The sequence below is a fragment of the Telmatherina bonti genome (genome assembly GCF_933228915.1).
Source record: "Telmatherina bonti genome assembly, chromosome: 17".
Classification (NCBI taxonomy): Eukaryota; Metazoa; Chordata; class Actinopteri; order Atheriniformes; family Telmatherinidae; genus Telmatherina; species Telmatherina bonti.
The window spans coordinates 34,904,082-34,910,153 of NC_136615.1; positions in this window are offsets into that span (position 1 = coordinate 34,904,082).

Genomic DNA, 6,072 nt, shown 5'->3' on the forward strand with positions numbered 1-6,072 from the left:
AAAAGTTCCACAGCTTCCAGTTTTTCCTGTTTTTACTTCTGAAACGGAACCAGTTTGGAGTCTCTTCGTTTTCTGGAATAATAACAATCCTACGAAGAAGTCGTAGATCCAGAACCGGACCTCTCCACACAGACCTCTCTGGGTCTACTGGACCTCTCCAGGTCTACTGGACCTCTCTGGTTCTACTGGACCTCTCTGGGTCTACTGGACCTCTCTGGGTCTACTGGACCTCTCTGGTTCTACTGGACCTCTCTGGGTCTACTGGACCTCTCTGGGTCTACTGGACCTCTCCGGGTCTACTTGACCTCTGGGTCCACCAGACCTCTCTGGTTCTACTGGACCTCTCCGGGTCTACTTGACCTCTGGGTCCACCAGACCTCTCTGGTTCTACTGGACCTCTCCGGGTCTACTTGACCTCTGGGTCCACCAGACCTCTCTGGTTCTACTGGACCTCTCCGGGTCTACTTGACCTCTGGGTCCACCAGACCTCTCTGGTTCTACTGGACCTCTCCGGGTCTACTTGACCTCTGGGTCCACCAGACCTCTCTGGGTCTACTGGACCTCTCTGGGTCTACTGGACCTCTCCGGGTCTACTTGACCTCTGGGTCCACCAGACCTCTCTGGTTCTACTGGACCTCTCTGGTTCTACTGGACCCCTCCGGGTCTACTGGACCCCTCTGGGTCTACTGGACCCCTCTGGTTCTACTGGACCTCTCCGGGTCTACTGGACCCCTCTGGGTCTACTGGACCTCTCCGGGTCTACTGGACCCCTCTGGGTCTACTGGACCCCTCTGGTTCTACTGGACCTCTCCGGGTCTACTGGACCCCTCTGGGTCTACTGGACCTCTCCGGGTCTACTGGACCCCTCCGGGTCTACTGGACCCCTCCGGGTCTACTGGACCTCTCTGGGTCTACTGGACCTCTCCGGGTCTACTTGACCTCTGGGTCCACCAGACCTCTCTGGTTCTACTGGACCTCTCCGGGTCTACTTGACCTCTGGGTCCACCAGACCTCTCTGGTTCTACTGGACCTCTCCGGGTCTACTTGACCTCTGGGTCCACCAGACCTCTCTGGTTCTACTGGACCTCTCCGGGTCTACTTGACCTCTGGGTCCACCAGACCTCTCTGGGTCTACTGGACCTCTCCGGGTCTACTGGACCTCTCCGGGTCTACTGGACCCCTCCAGGTCTACTGGACCCCTCCAGGTCTACTGGACCCCTCTGGGTCTACTGGACCTCTCCGGGTCTACTGGACCCCTCCAGGTCTAGTGGACCTCTTTCTTCCAGAGGGTCTGAGCCATCAGATGGTGAAGGGGACTGGTGAACATCTAGACTTTCCGTGTCAGCTGGACCTTCTGGTCTATGATGGTGGTCCGGTGGTCGGTTCTGCCCCTCCTCTGCGGTTCTGGTTCCAGACTGTGTCAGCCCGAGAGGTTGGAAGTTCTCTGGGGAAGCTGGACCAGCTGGAGGACCATGTCACGGCTTCACCAGCCTCCCTTTTCAACCTTTTCCCACCAGAACTGCTTGGATTTCAGTAAAAACAGGAGGAATGTGGTCGTTGTGAAACTTGTGACCACGAAGGAGTCCGTTAGAACTGGACCTGAGCTCGGACTGTGCTGGCGCCATCCATTAGTTCCCTGCTCTGTCAAAGCTCATCACTGAGAGAGGATGATGGGTTTCCACATGTTATTCCTCCAGTTTGAGTTCAGATGCTCAGAGTCCAGGTAAACTACCCCCCCTCCCCAACGCAGGAGGTTGCACCTGAATGACACTATTGGTTCTCTTTCCACTGTTCACATCATTTTTATTTGGTGTGTATATCTTATATTTGGTCCTCTAGCTGCTGCCAGACTCCTCCTGGTGTGCCTACCAGCCAGCTAGCATGAAGTCAGCTCGTACTTGGCTGGATATTTGAGATTAACATGATGTTTAGCAGGAATGTCTTTTTCTTTGGAAGGAATAAACATCTTTCAAGTTATTTAACTCCACGTTCTTATTTTATGATAAAGCCTAAAGGCTGGTAGAAGTGAGGCCTTTACTTTGATGAGCAGATGTTCTGTGCGGATCACCAACACCGTCATCCTGTCTTTGTACAAATAACTTCCAAAAAAGTCAGAGTATTGTTTAAAATGTAACCACAAACAGAAATATGTAAATGTCATCACCACATATTTTATTCCCAGTAGAACATAAAACATATCAGATGGTGAAATCGGGGCATTTTAATGGAAAGTTAATCTGATGGCAGCAAAGCATCTGTAAAACGTCGTTGGAGGGTGACGTTTGCTACTGTGTAGCATCACTTTATCATCAGAGATTCTGCTTTTTAACTGTCTGCTGATAACAAGTCTTAACCTTCAACTTAGTCCCCGACACACAGAGATTCCTCCTGATTCCTCCTGATTCTTTCATCTGTTGATGAAATTAAACATTGTGTCATCAGTTTCACAGGTTTCAGAAATTATTCCACAATGTTCAGACCCAGTTTGTCTAAATTAGTGAAGCTCTGTCCATCTTTCCATCTAAGAGACTCTGCCTCTCTGAAATGCTCCTTTCATACTCAGTCATGTTACTGGTCTGCTGCCAGTTAAACCAGTCATGTTACTGGTCTGCTGCCAGTTAAACCAGTCATGTTACTGGTCTGCTGCCAGTTAAACCAGTCATGTTACTGGTCTGCTGCCAGTTAAACCAGTCATGTTACTGGTCTGCTGCCAGTTAAACCAGTCATGTTACTGACCTGCTGCCAGTTAAACCAGTCATCTAACTGACCTGCTGCCAGTTAAACCAGTCATCTAACTGACCTGTAGCCAGTTAAACCAGTCATCTAACTGACCTGTAGCCAGTTAAACCAGTCATCTAACTGACCTGCTGCCAGTTAAACCAGTCATCTAACTGACCTGTAGCCAGTTAAACCAGTCATCTAACTGACCTGTAGCCAGTTAAACCAGTCATCTAACTGACCTGCTGCCAGTTAAACCAGTCATCTAACTGACCTGTAGCCAGTTAAACCAGTCATCTAACTGACCTGCTGCCAGTTAAACCAGTCATCTAACTGACCTGCTGCCAGTTAAACCAGTCATCTAACTGACCTGTTGCCAGTTAAACCAGTCATCTAACTGACCTGTTGCCAGTTAAACCAGTCATCTAACTGACCTGCTGCCAGTTAAACCAGTCATCTAACTGACCTGCTGCCAGTTAAACCAGTCATCTAACTGACCTGCTGCCAGTTGAACCAGTCATCTAACTGACCTGCTGCCAGTTAAACCAGTCATGTTACTGACCTGTAGCCAGTTAAACCAGTCACATAACTGACCTGCTGCCAGTTAAACCAGTCATGTTACTGACCTGCTGCCAGTTAAACCAGTCATGTTACTGACCTGCTGCCAGTTAAACCAGTCATGTTACTGACCTGTTGCCAGTTAAACCAGTCATCTAACTGACCTGTTGCCAGTTGAACCAGTCATCTAACTGACCTGCTGCCAGTTAAACCAGTCATCTAACTGACCTGCTGCCAGTTAAACCAGTCATCTAACTGACCTGTTGCCAGTTAAACCAGTCATCTAACTGACCTGTTGCCAGTTAAACCAGTCATCTAACTGACCTGCTGCCAGTTGAACCAGTCATCTAACTGACCTGTTGCCAGTTGAACCAGTCATCTAACTGACCTGTAGCCAGTTAAACCAGTCATCTAACTGACCTGTTGCCAGTTGAACCAGTCAGCTAACTGACCTGTTGCCAGTTGAACCAGTCATGTTACTGGCCAGTTAAACCAGTGACGTTACTGGTGTGCTGCTAGGTAAGCTGACTAGTTATACTAGTTGTCCTCCAGATGTTTCCAGACAGATTGACAGTCAGCCAATCGTATTTCCCGTCTCAGCTTCATCGTCTGATTGGTCGTTGGTGTTCCACTGGGAGGGAATGATGACATCTGGAAACCATTGTTCTGGTTCTGGTTTGGGTTTCTGGAAATGTTGGACCGTTTCCGTGACAACCAAAGTTCAGTTTTTACCGCTCAGTCTTCACATCGTTTGTGAGAACGTAGAATCTGGTTACCAAACATGGCAGTGCCGAGTCTTGTGTGTAATCAGCTGTTTGTTGCCAAACCAAGCGTCCGTGAAAGCATCTCCTGCATCAGAGCGCCAAACGCCACGCCAACCTCGTGTTTTGTGGCCAAACGCTCCGCTGGGGACGTTTTAAATGCAACGGCGTTGACTCCAGCGTGGAGACACAGCGGGGGGTTTATGGAAGATAAAAGACCCGAACAGATGGGATTTTCCTCAAACGTCTGCTGATGCGAGCGAATAACCACAAATACACAAACCTCCCGAACTGGAACCTGCACACGGGGTAAACTGGAAATATCAGCTGTCCTGTAGACGTTTGATGGAAACTGTGGGAGTCATGTGCGCTTTGCAGACATGTTGGGACGCAGACATATAGAACTACATCTCTTCCACCAGATTTATTGTTTACATTTCAAACAGCAGGATTTTATTCAGTTAACATGAATGTTTGTAAAACCTTTTTAGCTGTTTCTAATAGAAAAACCAGATTTAGTATTAGTCAATGGTGATAATTAGTTATGAAATACTAGTCAGTATTTCAGTGTTGAAAAGTTGCAAACTCTGAATATGGTTTGTCATATTTAAGCAGTTCAGTTTTTAAAGTTCAGTTTTGGACTTTTGACGTTTTGAAAAGGGGAAAAATAAAAACTCTGGAGTTCATTCAGACAGAAGAAATGCAGAAAATGTGTTGTTGCATAAACTGTTGCTGGTTAGAAATGTAAAAGCTGAATGTAGTGAATCATATTGGAAATCAGATGCATGCAATGTTTTATTCTTTTTACCTGACATTAATGAAAAACTCATGAATGCCTCTAATGATCTGTTCAGTTTGACCAAAACAGACACTTGAAGGTCATTTTTATGTGCAAAAGTTGCTTTATATCTATTTTTTTCTTTTTATGACTGTTACTGATCATCTTCCTGTTTTTTCTATCCTGATGATTTTTTTGCGTGTGGGTGTGATATTTGATACTCTGTCTTCTGTCTGCTATTTGCATGGTTTCTATTTTGTAAGCACATTTTTTGTAATGTCCCAGTGTTGAAACTTGTATAAATGTTTTTACATGTTTGCAGGTGTACATTAAAATAAAACAACTGAATAAATCAGACGCTGTTTTGTTTTTCTGTTGATAAAGTCAGTGATGTAATATTTGCAAAAACAAATAAGTTGAAGTTCTAACAGAAATTTGCACGTAGCACATCAAACTTTCTCCGCATTCCTGTTTGATTACAAACTACATGGTGTTATGACCTAAATATAACAAAGAAAGGTTTTCATTATGAAGGTTTTTATAATGACAGATGTCTTTGGGGTGTCACCAGTAACCCCACATGTATATGATTAGTAAGATTTGTAACTATTTAAAAAATGTATTTCTGTTTTTCAGTAGATATGATCGTCTGTACAACCAGCATAAAAAAACATTTACATGAGCATTTGATCCACAAATTCTACTTCCTGTGATTGATTTATTGACATATTTACTTTTATTCATGTGTTATTTACCTCAGTAACTTAAGAGCTGGTGTATGTATGTCTATAAATATGAAGATGAATACATGTAAATGAACTAAACTAACAAAAAGAATAGGGGCAGCTATCTGCTACATGCTAATGGGGATCCAAATAAATTAAAAAAATAAAAACCGGTCCAGCCTGCAGCACATCAGTTTTTCTCCCTCTGGATGAACAAACTTCTTTAGTTGGAGAAGTGTTATAAATAGTGACATCATGAGGAGAAAGGTGTTGGGGAAATCTTTCTTCTTGTCATTGCAGTGGTATAACAAATAACAAACAGTATTATGAGACATAAAGGAAACATTTAGCTGATGCCAGAGGATGTATGACAGGAACATTACAAATATTTGTTAGCATATAATTTATAACAAAATATTGAATTTAGAGCAAAGAGACATTGTTTTCAGGGCTTTACTATTGGAGGAAGAAGATAAAGTGCAATATTTAGTTTTACTTTTTTGATGAAGCTGATGTATGAGGGTATATATAG